Source organism: Macrotis lagotis, chromosome X (genome assembly GCF_037893015.1).
Source record: "Macrotis lagotis isolate mMagLag1 chromosome X, bilby.v1.9.chrom.fasta, whole genome shotgun sequence".
Classification (NCBI taxonomy): Eukaryota; Metazoa; Chordata; class Mammalia; order Peramelemorphia; family Peramelidae; genus Macrotis; species Macrotis lagotis.
Window position 1 is genome coordinate 203,720,516 of NC_133666.1, and position 18,352 is coordinate 203,738,867.

An 18,352-nucleotide genomic window follows, 5' to 3' on the forward strand; every position below is an offset into this window, starting at 1 on the left:
TCTTGTTTATCCTTGTTGGTATAATTTCAAACTTTCTTCCTTTTTAATTCCTCTTCCTAACCATCCTCCATTGTTTTACTTGAGATTCTTGAACTCCTTTTGTATTTTGATTGATGTGGCACTGAATAAGAAAATTGATTTCGTTAGTATTGTCATTTTTATTATGTGGGTACCACAGGAATTATGAATAATCAATATCTAATTATTTAGATTTATCTTTTTATATGAAAAGTGTTTTATATATGTATATATTTAAAGGTAAGACTCACAGATATTATGCATTCAAGAACTATTTTTGTTTTGGGTTTTTTTTTTTTTAGGTTTTTGCAAGGCAAATGGGGTTAAGTGGCTTACCCAAGGCCACACAGCTAGGTAATTAAAGTGTCTGAGACTGGATTTGAACCCAGGTACTCCTGACTCCAGGGCCGGTGCTTTATCCACTGTGCTACCTAGCCACCCCAAGAACTATTTTTGAATGGAATTTCACCTATCTCTCCTTGCTCAGTATCATTGGTAATATTAGAAAAACTGTCAGAAGGGTTCATTTTACATCCTGCTATTTTGTTGAAATTATTATTTCCATTAATTTGTACTTGAATATCTAAGGTCCTCTAAGAAAGCCATTATAGCATATGCAGAAAGGATTTTTTTCCTTTTTAGGATTCCTCTCCCTAGCTTAAGTAGCAAATCTGTATTTCTATCTATAATGATAGAATTTGGTGTTCCCTACCTTTCCTATCTTAGCAAACATTTTATGTAATATTGAATTAATTGTTGTTTGAATATTTACTAGAATTCACTTCTAATTCTGGCTTTTGCCTTTTTTCTTTTCCAACTTTTGGTGAATTCTCTTTTTTCATTTTTTTACTGGCATTTTGTTATTGATTTTTACAAATATCTGATTTGATTCAAACAATATTAGAAGGCTGGTTAGGGAGATGGGGGGTAGACAAAGATTGTAACACTTGGCTCTATTGTTAGCTGCCTGAAGCCCAATCTGAACTCAGCTTTTCATTAATCTAGACCAACATTATCTAATGTGCCACTTTGCTGCCTCCATATACAAAAATGGGTTTTCAAAGGAAATAAAATATTTCAGAAACCCTAGCTTAAAAACCTACAATATGCCAAGCAATAAAGATTTTAAAAAAAAGGCAAAAAATTAAAGTTCCTGCCCTCATGGAGCTTGGTTTCTATGTATATGTAAACACTGGAGTGAAAGTTAACAGAAACATAATTAACATAAGGTGAACACTACATGTTTGGGTAATGAGACATCAGCAGCCAGGGAAGGAGGAGCAGGAAAGACCAAGAGTCCTAGGTACTCTAGGAAGCTGGACTAAAGAGGGAGTGAATTCCAGGTGGTATGTGTTGCCCTGAAACCAGATTTTTGTTAACATATGTAAAGGGAGATGGAATGTTATGTTTGTGAGGAACAGCATAAGTTAGTCCACAAGAGATTCAAAGAGGCAAAAATCAGTTCTTGTTTTCAAGGAACTCGCAGTCTAATGGGAGAGACAAGAAGCTATCTATTATGTAGATAGGGAAAAGCAAAGTGTAAGAAGATTGTAAAGTAAGAAGGTCCAGGTTGTGAAGAGTTTTAAAAAACTAACCCAGGGGGCAGCTAGGTGGCGCAGTAGATAAAGCACCGGCCTTGGAGTCAGGAGTACCTGGCTTCAAATCTGGTCTCAGACACTTAATAATTACCTAGCTGTGTGGTGTTGGGCAAGCCACTTAACCCCATTTGCCTTGCAAAAAAACCCTAAAAAACTAAAAAAAAAACTACCCCAGGATTTTTACATTTGATCCTGCAGGTGACAGTTATTGGAATTTATTAAATTTTGGGGAAGGAACACAATCAGATCTGCACTTTAGGAAAATCAATTGAAAGTTGAGTGGAGGATAGATGGAACATAAAATTTAAAAAGATAAAATAAAAATAATATTGGTAGTGAAGTGGATAAAGTTCATAACTTCCAGAGAGGAATACTTGAGTTTGAATCCTGTATTTGTGACTTAGTAGACAAATCACTTAACTTCATTATGGATCAATTTCCTTATTTCTAAACTGAAGGTAATAGTTAACTACTTCACAAAGCTGTTTAAGAGATCATGAGTAAACATGTATAAAGTGCTTTGAAAACCTTGATAGCTATTATTATTACAAAATAGCTTAATTTTAATTACTGAATGAGTTTGTGCAAAGTTTCACAAAGTTATTAAAGAGGCTGCAACTCATATTTTTGAAAAAAAAATTTACCTTTTTTTCTTTTTCATTCTATATCTCCTAGTAACTTCCCAGTTCTACTTTGGAGTAAATAATTTTAAAAAATGAACAAAAATAATGCCCTCAATACATCTATGCACAGTCAACAAATTTCCACATTTGCCTTTTTTTGGAAAATGTATTTCTCTTTCTGTATTCTAGGTTAATTATTTATTTGATGGGATATGAATGGTGTGTTTCAGTTTCTTTTATTTTTGGACTTGTAGTTTATTTTTGTATTGATCAAAATGGTGAAGTCGTTGAAAGTTGTTTACTCTATAACTAATAATCATTGTATGTATTTTTCTATGAGTTCTGTTCTAATTCCTTTCTATCAGTTTGGTTTTGTATGAAACTGTTCATTTTATCATTTCTTATGATACAATAATATTTCATTACATTCATATTTTATAATATGTTTAACCATCTCCCAATAGAATACTGTTTCCAATTTTTTACTACCCTGAAAAGACCTGCTCTCTCTTTCTATATCTATCTATCTATCTATCTATCTATCTATCTATCTATCTATCTATCTATCTACCTATCTATCTATCTATATCTGTGTAGCTATAGATATAAAATATACAGATATACAATTTAGTTACTTTCTGGGCATAGTTCCAAATGCTTTTCAAAATGGTTGGACCAATTCACAACTTCATGAGCAGTGTATTAGACCTTTTGTTTTCCCAGAGTTCCATCAATACTTCTCATTTTCTTATTTTGTCATATTTGCCAGTTGGATAGTATAAAGTGGAGCCTCAAAGTTGCTTTAATTTCTATTTCTCTATTTATTATTTAAGTAAAACTTTTTTTTAAAATTGCTTGCTAATGAACTGAATTTCTTATTTTGAAAACAGCTTATGCATATTCTTTGAACTTTTGTCTTTTCAGGAATAACTCTGAGATTTGATATTTTAAATATTTATCAGAGAAATCTATTTCAAATATTCCCACTTTTCTGTTTTCCTTCTAATGTTAACATTAAGATTTGTTTTTAAAAAAACCTTTAAAATTTTATTTAATAAGAGTTGTCCATTTTATCTTGCATATTTTTGTTTAGTAATGAATGCTTCTCTATCCATAAATCTAAAAGATAATTTTTTCTTTTTTCCTCTACTATGTTTATAATGTAATCTTTTAGATCTGAGTCATGTATGCTTTTACAACTTATCTTGGCACATGGTGTGTTATGTTAATTTAAGCCGAAGTTCTGACAAGCTGCTTTACAATTTTTTTCATAAGTTTTTGAAAAATAATGAGTATTTTCCTCAGTAATTTGTAATTGGGGTTTATCAAACAATAAGCAAACTCTTTTTTTGATACTAATAGCAAATTATTTGAGTGATTACTAGTTTATAGAAAGTTTAAGGTTTGATATTGATAGACCCCTCACTCCTATATAATAATTAAATAATATCATTATTATAAACAATAAATTTATTAGATTGTTTGGTAGAAGAGAGTAAGCTGAAAGGAGATTAGGATTTAGACAAGAGAACTTGAATACAACCTCACATATACAGTTAAGCACTTTTGCTGAGAGGGCAACTTGAAAGACTGAGATGGATATGGGTAAATGTGAATATTCAATAAAATTTGAGGAAAGCCAAAGCACAAAACAATACTTGTGCATAGGGACTCAAAGCAAGAACGTTTAGGTGAGTCTAGAAACAAAAGAATCCAAAATTCCTTGTAGCCAACCTGGGCTTTCCTACAGAGTTACTGAAGTCAGGGCTCCATTCTGCATTCAAACATTCTCCAGATTTAAACCATATAATTACTAAAAAAGTTTTCTGAAAAATATAGCAAAGTAACCACAATTTCTCTCTCGTGGGCTTTATAAAAGATTTCTTTGGTAATTGGATTAGCATAACACTGAATAAATTAATTCAAGTAGTAGTATATATTATATATATTGTGTATATATATATTATTTAAATATATATCTAACCAGGAACAATTATTGTTTCTCTAATTATTTATTTATTCTCATTTCTGAAAAGAATTTTTGGTAATAATACTAATACTCATATATTCTAATATAATATTCAAATATTATTTATAATATTTATCATGTGCCAGACATAGTGTTTTATAACAATTATCCCATTTGAACCATATAATAGTCTGGGGAGGTTGTTGCTGTTTTTCAGTTGACTGTTTTATTATCTACTAACCCTTGAAGACTGTCTCCTTTTCCTTTTAGGTGCTAATATTATTCCCATTTTATGATTACGAAAACCGAAGCAAAAGAGTTTAAGTGACTTGCTCAAGGTCTAGAGTTAGTAAGTGCCCGAGGTCAGCTTTGAATTCCAATCTTCCTAACTCTAAGACCATCACTTTAACCATTACACCATCTAGTTGCCCTACAAGTTGGAGTTGAAATTGGAATCCAAATTATATAATTCCTGGGTGAATCTTGGAGGATACATTTCCAAATAACTTATAAATTTTATAGAAGGGACAATCCCTCCTACACTTGGGCATTATTTCTATTCCGTTCCATCTTCTAAAGCAGATTTTTCCTACTGTCTAACTAACTTCCTGTCTATTGACTGCTTACCTGCTGCCTACAAACATACTAATAACTCTGCCATTTTAAAACACCTTTCACTTGACTTCTGCTAGTCATCATGCAATATTTTTCTTTTATTATTATTATTATTTTAAAATCTTTCTACAATGAATGGCTTTGCTTCTTTTCCTTCCACTTTCTTAACTCTGCAATCTAACTTCTGACTTCAGCAATTACCTGAAACTACCCTCTCCAGAGTCAGTCTCTAAATTGTGACATCTAATGGCCCTGTCTTAAATATCACCCTTTTTGATCTCTCTGAATCTGTTGATATCTCCCATCATCAATAAATCCTTGATATCTCTGCTTCTAGATTTTCCTATTACTATTCTCTCTAATTACTCCTCCTCAGTTTTTCTTGCTGCATCTCATTCAGGTTTACTCTAATAAAACCCCAAGTCTATGTTCTGGTCCCTCTTCTCTTCTTCTTCCATTTTATTTCACTTGATTATTTCAGTAGCTCCCATGGATTTAATTATCATTTCTATTCTGTTGTTTCTCAAATGGTATTTCTAGTCCTAACCTCTCTCCTGACATTCAGTTTCACATCTTCATCTGCCTAGTGATCATCTCAGATTGGTTATTGTCATGCCCAAAAGTAAAGTAATTTCCTTTCCTCCCCAGAATTTTCTAAACTTCCCTATTATTTTTGAGAGAATACCACCATCATTGTAGTTACACAGACACATAATATAGAAATCATTCTGACTCCTTTCTCTCAAATTCCACATCCAAACTATTGCCAAACCCTTTAAATTCTACCTTTTCAACATCTCTAGGATATGCTCTTTTCTCTTCTCTGACATTAACTTCACTCTGGTGCAGACCTTTATCACCTCATGCTTAGACAATTGCAATAGCTTATTATAGTTGGTCTACTTTCCTCAAGTGTCTCCTAACTCTACTCTATCCTTCACTCAGTTGCCACTGTGATCTTTATTAATCATGGGTCTGAAACTCCTTATTGAAACTCCTCCATAAATTCTGATGGTTCCCTATTACCTGCAGAATCAATTGTAAAATCCTCTGTTTGACATTCAAAGACATTTATAACTTGGTCCCTTCTTATCTTTCCAATCTTATATCCCTTCATGTACTCTATGATTTAGTGATATTGGTTAGATGTCTTTTCATTGTCTGTCTCCTATGTGACCAAAATTGTTATTTTCTAATATAAGATATGTTAGGATCCAGGTCTTATTTAATTCCTTTAGAAGGTCATTGTTGTGGTGTAAAGAGAAACTAGTCTAAGTTCTTTCCCTGAAAAATGAGCCCCTGTCCTTGTAATCTCTATTAGAATTTAAGGTAACCCAACTCATGAAGGAGAAAACCAACGAGTGTTATCTGGATGGACCCATTAAGATTGCTGGAGATGGCTGAATCTCATGATCAAGCCATGTTCCTAGCAGGAGGAACTGAAGATTCCTAACTCACCTCCTCATTAAATATCTACCAATCAAGATTGATTTTTCCCTTACCAGGGCATCCCCCTTTACAAAGATATTTAGAGAATTCCATATCTCCAATGGAGGTCTTTAGTTATTGAGATAAAACACTGGCCATCAATTGATTGATTATTAGCTGACCTAATTAATAAATTGATCATTAATTATACAGAAACTGTCTTCTTGGGTTTTTCCTTCATCACACATACCTAGAATGCTTTTATGACCACTTCATAACTTTCCTGGCTTCCTTAAAGTCTCATCTAAAACTTCATTCTCTTTTAGAAGTTTATCTGGTTCTCTTTAATGCCTTCCTATGAACATTACCTCTAATTTATTCTGTATATAACTTAAACATATATGACTGTCTTCATATTCTCTTTCCCTTTAGAATATGTATTTCCAAAAAGCAACAAATTTGTTTCTTCTTTTTACTCTGTTTATTCCCTTAATTTCTTTTCCTTTGTCTTATTGCAATAGCCAGAATTTCTAGATCTAAGAAGTAGAGATGATGATGGAAATTCATGCTTTATTCCTAATCTAATTGGAAATGTCTTTAATTTTCCAATTAAATATAATATTTAAACTCTTTGACTCAATAGATAGTATTTGCTATATTGAGGAAAAATCCTATTATTCCTATGGTTTCTGGAATTTTAAATAAAAATGGTGTTGATTTTATCAAAATATTTTTCATCATCTTTCTATATTAACATATGATTTTTATTATTTACATCTTTAGCCTGGTTTATTATACTCATAATTCTTTGTTTGTTGAACCAATTCTATGTACCTGGTATAAATCCAATCTAGTCATACTGCATAATGTTGCTAATGTATAGTCTACTTGCTAACATTTTATTCAAATGTTTTATATCAATATTCATCAGGAATGAATCCAAGAACTTAAGCAGAGAAATGAAGAAGGCAAACAGTAACAACAGAAGGAAATGTAACTCCTAGATCTAATAAATGAATTAAGACATCTATGAATAAATACTACAAAATAAAGAAAAATGATCTAACTCAGAATTGTGTGAAATTGAGGAAAACATGGAACATGGAATTACAACACATTGTCCCTAAGTTTTTTAAGAAAGAAATGAGAATTTATGTCTTGAATATCAAAAATAATGAGCAGAATAGAAAAACTTGAATCAGCAATGACAAGCCTCACCAATGAAAAGAAGAGATCAATAAACTGGGAATGCAAACACACACAGAAGTAAAAGACAACCTAGAAAAAGAGAAATAAGAAAACAACAACACTTAAAATGTTTACTCATTATGCAAGCAAAACACACTGATATTGAAGACAGAATGTGTATACAATCTAAGAATCATAAATCTCATGGAAGAACATGACAGTATTGAGTATTTATTACATTTTTTCCTTTTCAAAGAATCTTTGAAATATTTCTTGACATACTATGGGAATGACATAAAGACTAATAAACTGCCTTCTATGGGGGTGGGGGAAGGGAAGTAAGATTGGGGGGAAAATTGTAAAATTCAAAATAAATTAAACCTTTATAAAATTAAAAAAAAAGAAATATTTCTTGAAATTTTATTGAATCATTTTGTCTTTGGCACATTCTAATTTTAAGGGTATGCAGTTCTTGTCAAGGTTTCCCCCCCTGTTCTGATAAATAACTTTTCCTCACCATTCTTTCCTATCTCTTTTTTTTTAATCCTTTTATCATTTCTTTTAGGTAGTTTCATATTTCTTATGGCCATGATACATACATACATACATATATATATATATGTATATATATATATATATATATATATATATATATATATCTCCAAGGTTTTACCTGAACTTGTGGGAATCTCCTCTAGACATCTCCCAAATCAAAGTATTTCCTCATGGTGTTTGGAATTTTCCTTAGTTTATTCATCACATTTGAATTAATATCTAGATTGGGAGAACTGTGCTTGAGTTAGGCTTCAAAACTGAAGGGTATGGGTAGGGTTGCCCTGGTTCTGGATACTGTAGCTACAACTAAGCTCCTCTAAGCAATTCTGTGACTGCTTTGGTGCTGGGCTCCACCTGGGGATTGCCTATTGCTATTTTGGGTAATCTCTTCTCCTGTTTTTTCTTTTCGTAATACATTACTCCATTTTTTTCTTCAGTGTCTTGTGGATATGAAATAATGCTACAGAAACTCTAAGGTGCACAGAATATGCTGAATTACACAGAGAAGAAATTTTCTAATGCGGAATTCCTTATTTCAATGAAATCACAGGTCTAGTTCCTATTTCTGCCCCAATCCTAACTGATCTCTGAAAAAAAGCTTTCCAATTTAAATAGGGACTCATGTTAGGGGATCGTGGATGGAACATTAAGAAGAACAAAAGTATTCTGAGATCACAATCAGGCAGTTTGTTATTCACAGATACACAAATTTTTAGCACCCCAGGTTTACATGTTGGACACACTATGGTGGCATAGGCATATAATGGGATGTATATCATGATGGAAAGTCCAAATCTCTTTATTTCTATCTTTACTGTTATTGTTTTTTCTAGTCAAATTCATAGAAACTGAGTTGAGGGGAGACTAGGGAGTCTAGTCAGTCAAGAGTAATAAATACTTCATTAAAGTAACAGGACATGAAATCCACAAAAATATTTGATTTTTGGTTCTTAACAAACCCAGTAGATACAGAAATTTTCATTCAAAATTGCAATATGTATTCATTATTTGGAATTTTTTTTGTGGGGGGGATTTTGCAAGGCAATGGGGTTAAGTGGCTTGCCCAAGGTCACACAGCTAGGTAATTATTAAGTGTCTGAGGCCGGATTTGGACTGAGGTACTCCTGACTCCAGGGCTGGTGCTCTATCCAATGAGCCACCTAGCCACCCCAGCAGTTTGTTTTTAATAAATCCAAGAACAGAAACAATTAGTAGGAAAGGTTGGCTAGGTTGTGCAGTAGATAAAGTATCAGCCAGGGAGTCATAAGGACCTGAATTCAAAACTGGACTCAGACACTTAATAATTATGTAGCTGTGAGACCTTGAGCAGTCACTTAACCCCATTGCCTTGCAAAAAAAAACAAACCCCAAAATGAAAAAAAACTGCTGGGTAAATTGGAAATCAATAACAGGCAAAATTATGTTTTATGTTTTATATAGCACCAGTCATATACCATAACAACCTCCAAATGGATAGATATTAAAGGTCATAATCTAAGTTAGTGGAAAAAGATACGTTTTGACAATTATGGATATGAGAAGAATTTTTGACCAAACAAGGGATAGAAAGAATCTCAAGAGATAAAATGGATAGTTTTGAATTACACAGATAGTGCATATAAATTCTGAAATTTCTTGTCCCAATTCCCACTCTTACTAGCTAGTCAGGTACCCAGGAGTTCTTTTAATGCTTGAATCCCCACTCTATTGTTTTCTTTCCAGTATTAATCACAATTGCCAGTTAATAGTCCTTAATAATAACAACTTTAGTAACACATTATTGATTAGCAACAAACTATCAATCTAACCAGTTAACACTAGTTAGGTTTTATAAAGGAATATAAAAAGAATAGAAGTACGAATACTTCCTTCCCTTCCTCCCCCTGAACCATGGTCATACTTACCCTTCCTCTATCATTTCATTTCCTGGAGATAATGGGTACAAAACTAAAAATAAGTTTTTACATTTGCCCCACCATATTCATTCTGAACATGACATGGTCATTGGAAGAGTCACTCCCATGATACAAAATATAGCATTTTTGATACCAGTTGGAGTAGGTAGATCTCTCCTTAGGTTCAAGCTGATGTCTCTTCTAGCTCAGTTGTTAGTAAACTCTGGACTGGACTCCTGTTCTTAGACCTTTTGAGAATTCTCATAGTCCTATATCTAAGTAAAAAAGACATAAACAGGAGGTATTCCCATCTCAGACCAGGAGAGCATGTGAATACTAGTAAGCCTGGTGAAAGGAAAATGATCTTCCACCAGTTCTCAGAGGCTCAGAGAGTTATTCACAACTTGTGACTAGTAGGAAGGAAAGAGATGAATTTATCTGATAAGACCTTTTACATGTAGTTTACATGGCACAGTAGCTAACCAAAAGGTTTTTTTTTACTTTATAGTAAGTGGTTAGAAAGTAGTCAGAGTATTCTTGCTTAGGTTATGATGTGGAGATCTGGGCCTTTCCATTCCACATGATCATGGAACTCAACGAGAATGTTCACTGAATATCCACATGGATCCCTTTCTCATTCCTCCAAGGCTGGGCCTCTTCAGTCAATCCCCCAATACAAATAAAATGGAAATGTTGTTGCATTAACCAGTGTAGCGAGAAATTAGCAGGGAAACAGTGAACTGAGGAAAAAAAATCTTTACAAATTTTGTCTGCTAAAGAGTCTACCCAAAAAACATAAAAAATGGAATACATATAAATTGATACAAATTAATAAGAACAAGGGTCATTCTCCAGTAGATAAATGGTTAAAGGCTAAGAACAAGCAGTTCTCAAAAGAAGGAAAGATATCAACAATCACTAACACATTGAATAGCTTTTCTATCTCACAAAGACTTTTTCTAGTGATATCAAAATTTTCCCAATTTTGTTGTCAAGTCATCCTTGCACATGATGAAAACTTTCATATCTACAACTTGTCTATTTCATAAATATTTATCATGGTTTACACATTTTAGTGCCCAGTACTAACTGTACCACATAATTTCCAACAAGTGAGGCATTAGTACTTTCCAGAGGTCTAGTCTTTTTTTTTGGCAGCATAATATGGAGGGATGCCACTGGTTTTGCTGTCCTCTAAATCAAAGTGTTTATCACAATGGTTCTGAGTAGGACCAGGCTGCATGACCATTTCAATTATTATTTTTTATTCTTAGGAGCAATTATATCAATTGCCAGTATCTAACAAAAACCATTAGAGCTACCAGAGGCTAGTTTTCTTGCATTTTAAAAATCCTGTTAGGACTCCACAGATATTATTATAATGGTCTCAGGATACACAAAGTCCATAGTGTATATCACTTTGAATGTGAATCCCCTGCTTTGTCATCTCCCCACCCCAAACACCAACACAGTGTGGACAGCGGATTGGGCTTCAAAGGTGGTTATTATCATTATTATGGATAGGAGTTGAATTTGTGATTTCATTAGCATAGGCAATCCTGGATGAAGAAACCAACTCTATCAATGTTGGTTGACATTTTTTCTGAAATGTATATTCTTAGAGAGTTAAATGTTAAATGTTAAATGACTGAGCAGAGTGAAACAAAGAGTAATACAATAATTGAGAGAGGCACTAGCAACTTGGGGGGGGGGAATCAAGAAAGACCTGATAGGTCTACCTTGAGCAGTGTTCTAAAGAAACGTAAGACAACCATTGCATATCTGATAAGAAATGGAATGGATCAATCATGTACCAAGTTTGGGGGAAGGGTAGATGGATGACCTGAGAACTTCCAAAAGGAAATTCCTTCATGTTGATAGATTTTAACAAAGATTATTTGGTTAAAAAAACAAACACTATTCCCACATTTGATAAAAATTCATGTTCATCTGAGTTGTTGCTAGCATCTATACAGACACTTGACTCAGATCTGGAAGTACTTACTTGACCAAATGATTTTAAATGACATATCAGATCAATACTAAGGTTAGGATTGGTTAAAAAGCTTAAAAGAATAGCAATAGTAAACTTTTGCCATATAAACTCTGAGTCATATAGTGCATGCTTTTCCATTTAGGAACCATTTCTTCATCTCTCTTTTCCTCTGTGCCTTTTGGGATTTCACTGTTAACAAACAGAAATAAGAACATGTGTTATAATGGTTTATTGATAAAGTCAATTGCAGCATAAAAGAATATATTCAAATGAACAATAGTTCAGTCAGAGTTAGAATTTCATGTGATTTCCCTTCTTCCCACCATACCATGGGGCAATATGCTAGGTAGTGACTAAAGAAGCTTTGGGATATGCCTTTTATTTAAAGGCCCAGAGCCACTGGGGACTTGGACTTGGATTTATATAAAGGGCCAACCTTAGCAACTATCATAGGGCTGCTAATGGGATCAGGAAACAGATCTATAGCAAAAGGGGAAATTTCTAAATATTACTCAGTAAATCCTACTCAGAATGAGGAAAGTAGAATTATTACTTGCTGCATCAGCAAGCTTGCAGGAGAATTCTATCAGTCAATTCTATCCAAAAACTGGGTGCAGCTTAAACTTTATATTGTTTGAGTTGTTTTTTAACAGCAGTCAGATACTAGGAAAATAGGGCCATAAACTCCACTGGCTATTCAAAAAGTCATGCTAATTATATTTCAGTACTTTAAGGATACATGCTATTATTTTGATCTTCCACCAAACTAAATTATAGATAGTCTTTGAGAGTGGCTGAAAAATTCATCACTATGAGGCCAACATTGTTATGAGCCTCTTCAAATTTAACTAGGTTGGTCCTCAAATGACAACCAGACAGTCCAAAAATCCATGCTGACTATAAAAAATGCTGGAATCATTTGTTGCTTATTATTGATTTTGTTCTCTTTGATATGCTCAGCAACATTTTAAGCAAACTAAACATTATTTTGTACAAAGAATGATAAAGTGGATGACTTAGTAAGGGTTTTTTTGGAAGCACATATGTCAGTACTGACTGATTCAATATATCTTTTCTCAGGAATGAGAAAATGCTTTTCAGAGAGAATATTAGTCTATTTTGTGAAATTTCTAGTAACCATAATATTTGAGTAAAAAAACCCCAAAGCTTTCATATATTTTGAAACAAGCCTAACACTGCCTACCTTGATCACTCACATTGCCTGTAGGTCAATTATGTTAGTTTCTTTCTTCCCTGAGGCTTAAGGGACCCATAAGGAGAATTGGTGTGTGTGCATGTGTGGGGGGCATATCTAGGGTTCCTGTTAATGTCTTCAGTCCCCACAATGGTGTTGCTCCCAAATATAAGGGGAAATGCCTACACTTTAGTTTCTTTTAGTTGTTTAACAGTTGGATTAACTCTTACCAAGGAATATGTACTTCAAAGGTATAATCACTAATACCCAACTTGCTCCTCAACAACTAGTACTTAATCTCCCCTCTCTTTGTACTACCTCAGTCTCTGAGGAGAAGAAAGAGATTAGGATCACTGTTTAGTACAATTTCTATTTTTAAAAAAGCACATTGTAACAGTTATAATATCAAAGATCTTCTTGGGTTTAGATCCCAGTCACTCCAACTTCTTTGATTTTCCTTGATAACCTGGTTGTTTTTAACACTCTACCTGGAATCCTGGCTCTAAGGTTGTCATATTTTGAACTCAAGTCTTCTGGGCTTCATCTTCAACACCTGAAATTGAAGAAAAATAAAGGAAAATAAAACAAACATCCCAGCCCTTTTCTTGAAGCAGAGGCTAAAAAGAGAGAACAAGAAAAGGAAATCTTTTTCCCTCCCTCTTTAGTTCATGGCACCCAAGGTAAAGAACTATGACCTTCACCCTCTGTACACAGCAGAAAAAAGAATGACTCATAGAGACTGTACCAGTATAGACAGTTTTAAAGATCCAGTCTTTTTAGTTACATAGCCAATCAAAGGTGGTTACCCTTACTCATGTAATAAGGGACAAAGGAAGCCTCTGTGCTAGATTATCTAGGCATGTCTATGTTCAGATTGCCTAATATAGAAATGACCTAGAGAATCTTCTCTGAGCATGGTCATATAGCAAGGTCATATCTTTCCCCCAGGTACACTTTTACCATAGCTCTAATAAATGGGCCTGAAGTGTCTGTTTTTGTTCTGTGGACTTTGTCCTTAATTTTAGGTACTAGCATTAATCCTTACCAGACCCAGTGAACTTGGAATTTTGAGCCATGGAGACATGGGAGCCAGGGTTGTGGGCAAAATTTTGCACCAGTCAGTCTGGCAGAGAAACCCTGAGATGCCAAATTATCTGGGGCTTGAGCCTGAAGGAAGTTTTGAACTTGGGACTGACACTATATCCAAACCAAACAATGAACCTAGTAACCTTCCCAATCCCAGAAACTGAGGTAGTATGGGAAGGTGGGGGGGGGGGGATTGTGCTTTCCACTTGTTGAGGAGTAAAATTGTATATTTTTGATTATAACTTTTGAAGTAAATGTTCCCTCATTGACTATTGGTAGTTAAAAGGAACTGGTACAGGAGAACATTCCTACAATTGGGGAACATCATCATTAGAGGTTGGAACCATTTGCAGAGAGCCTAAATATTCCATACTATCTTAAGTGTATCAGAGAATCTTGAGGAAAGAGTGGAATATTGCATACTTGGCCTTCAAACAATGAGAGTGTATGTAGTCAGTATATCACAGAAATCACAGAAAACAATTTTTTAAATGTATATCAACCTACTATCTACCAATTAATTGTAACTGATAAACAAAAGCAGCCAAACTGGACACTTCAGCATTATTTTTTCATGAGCATTTCCAAAGATATTTTTATTTTCCATGATTACTTTTGAGTTGTCAAAAACATTTGTGCTTGAGAAAGGTATGAATAAACATACATATGTATGGTAATGATTAGATCTATGAAAAATGATTTTCAACAGAGATACAGTTAGAAATTATTGCTTTGCTTCTCAAATAGAGCATTCTACATTTGAAACTTTCTGCTATAAAATAATCTCTTCTCAAATATTGATTGTGTTCAATATTTTATAACCTTCTTGATTTCTTCTATATTTATAACTTATAATTCTATACTTTCACAGATGTTTAAAACCTGATCAAAATGGGTTATTTGAAAACATTTTCACCTTATTATTTTTAATTTAAAACTTTCATGACTCATTTATAGTTATTTATCAGTCAATCAAACTACCAGCATTTATCAAGCCCCTATTATGTTCTTAGTGCTAAGAATACAGAATAAGGTAAAAGAAAATTTAAAAAAGAAGGAATAAACAAGAAAACAGTCCCTACTCTCAAAGGATTCACAATCTAATAGAGTACAAGCAAGATACATATATATATTGAAAATAATCTCAGAAGGAAGGTATTATGATTAAAGAAGATGAAGAAAGTCTTCTTGAAGTAGTGAGAAGTTTAGTTGATTCTTGAAGGAAGCCAGGAAAGCTAAAAGTTGGAGATATGGAAGAACATTCTAGACATCAGTGAAAGTGCCTAGAGTCAGTAGCTGAATTGTTTTGTTTGAGGAATAGCCAGGACTAGTGTAGAGTACATTGAGAATATTAAAGTATAAGAAGACTGGAAACATATGTAGAGGCCAGGTAATGAAAGATTTTGAAAGATAAACAATATTTTATTACCTGGAGGGTAACTAGATGGTGCAGTAGATAGAGCATGGACCCTGGAGTCTGGGGAACCTGTGTTCAAATCTGATCTCAGATATTTGACACTTAACCCTGATTGCCTCACATCCAAGGTCATGTGCAGTCATCCTGATTCATATCTGGTCACTGGACCCAAATGACTCTTGAGGAGAAATTGAGGATTGTGTCTTTGCACAGGACACCTTCACTCAAATCCAATTCATATGCTTGTCATGGCATCACCTCCCTGATGTCATGGTCTTCTTTGAGAATGAAGGACAAACAGCAATCTGGAGATGATAGAAAATCACTTGAGTTTATCTTTTAATGGAGAGGGAATGTGATATGCCCAGTTCTGCATTTTAGAAACATCAATTTGGAACTTGAATGAAGTATGGATTGCTGTCAGGAGATATTTGAGGCAACCCAAAAGTTATTGTAGTAGTCTAGGTATGAGGTGAGGATGGCCTTTACTAGAAAGGTTTTAGTGTCAGAGGAAAGAAGGGGGCATGTTTGAGAGATATTATGAAGATAGAAAATGATAGGATTTGATCATCGATTAGCTAGGGACTGATTTATAGTCAAGATATATCAATTACAACAAATCTATCTTTTGTTTTTGTCCTAAAAGCCAATGAAGCTTAACTATATATTGGACTCTGTGAGGGATGGATTAAGAAATGCTGATAATTAAAAAGGATTCAGAAATCATAAGTTTTCAAATCATGCAATTGAAAGTTGTTGAATTGTCAATATCATTTATTTTAATAAAAATATTTTATTTCAGTATTTAATATTATATCTTAGTATTTAAATAAATGGAGCACTAATTATTTTACATGAGGTTATACAAAGATAATATGTGTATAATAGATATTGTATATAATATTTTTGTTGTTGTTCAGTTCTTTAGTTGTGTCTGATGTGATCCCATGGAATTTTGTCTATTGTCATTTTCTTCTCCAATGTGTCCCCATTTTACAGATGAGAAACTAAAGCAAAAGAGGTTAAGTGACTTGCTCAGGGTCATACAGTAAGTTTCTGAGACCAGATTTGAACACAGATTTTCTTGACTTTAAACCCAGTATGCTAATTAAAGCATCACCTCTAAATAATACACATATAAACAATATGTGTTATATATAATATATATGCTTATTAATATATATTTCATGAGTCAAAATTTACTTTAGCATGCAGTTTTCAAAATGAACACAGAGAAAATAATCTAATATCAGAATATAAAATCCAACAGACTGACTTTAGGAAAAGTGGGGAAATGATTTCAAAGCTCTTGACTTCCCATAGTTAAGTACCCAGACCACAAAATATAGTTGACAAATATTTATGCAAAAACTGGCAATAATTTGCCTACTCCTGATATATCAAGCATTTGGAATTATCAAAGATCTCACAAAGAAGAAACTCAGAGACTTTAAACATAAATAAATCAACAGGGAAAACATTAACAGAAGATGAAAATTTGGAAAGTCTCCAAATCTAGTAAATGAGTTCAGGCATCTACAAATAAATACTGTAATAAAAAAAAGGAACAAGATTTAAAATTTAATGATAGAGGATCCTGTGGAATGTGAAGACAATATGAAACCATAATATGCTATTCTTGAGTAGTTTGGTAGAGAAATGAAAATTATTAGACCAGAATTTATGACCCACACAAAAGAAATAATGGACAGACTAGAAAAAACTAGAATTTGCAATGATAGAACTCATAAAAGAAACAAAGAAAGAACAATAGTTTGGGAATAGAAATACAGAGAAGTGAAGTATAATTTAGAAAAAGAGAATCAAAAAATAAAAACACTAGAAGAAAATGTGTTCAAGCAAGACAAAATGATGTGTAAGATAACTTAAGAATTATAGTTTGCATAGAACAGCATGTAAAAGTGGAAAATTTTAAACAACACAATAATTAATCCAAAAGAACTGCTCAGAAGTTCTGAAAATGGAAAATGAAAAACAATTGAAAGAATTCATAGAATGTTCCAAAGGGGAAAAAAATCAAACAATTCAATGCCACAGGCTCCAAGACACAAAGTGGTTAAATTTAATAATTTAATTCCAAAACAAGTTCTGAAAGTTAACATAAGAAAGATCTTCAGATGCAGAGGAAAGACAATTTAATTCAAGAGTATTTTACACCTACCAGAAAACACAGGAGGGAAAGGAATAATATAGTCTGAAGAGAAGTGGAGCTCAGAATGCCACCCATTGAGTTTAACTATAAACAAAAAAAGATAGTCATTCAATAATAAGAAGCTTTTGAAATACTCTCAGAAATCAAACCAGAACTGAAAAGATTATTTGCTTCCTAAATATCCCAGACAATAGAAATTCAGGAGTGAATAAATGCAGTAGCTAAGGAAAGAAAAAGCAACACACTTACAGTAGAGAGAGACCAGTTAAGAGACTTCTTTCTAAATATATGCAAGGAGGTAAGAGTGAATGAAGGGTCTGGGGAAAAGGTAAGAGGTAAACTGGGGGAAGTATGGACAGATATTGCCGTTGCCTTGCCTATCTGTGAAGCAACTTTCATGAAAGTAGGAGGGGAGGAAGGAGATAGAGGAGAATGTGTGATGTGCCAGGTCAAAATTAGAGCTAAGTCATGAAGGAAATGTGACCCCTTGAACTTAGAAAGAGAAGAGCCTGCAAGGGTGTGAGTAAGGAAAAGGGGGAAAGGATCATAGAACAACAACAAGTAAAAAAAAAAAAACAAATCTGAAAAAAAAGAGG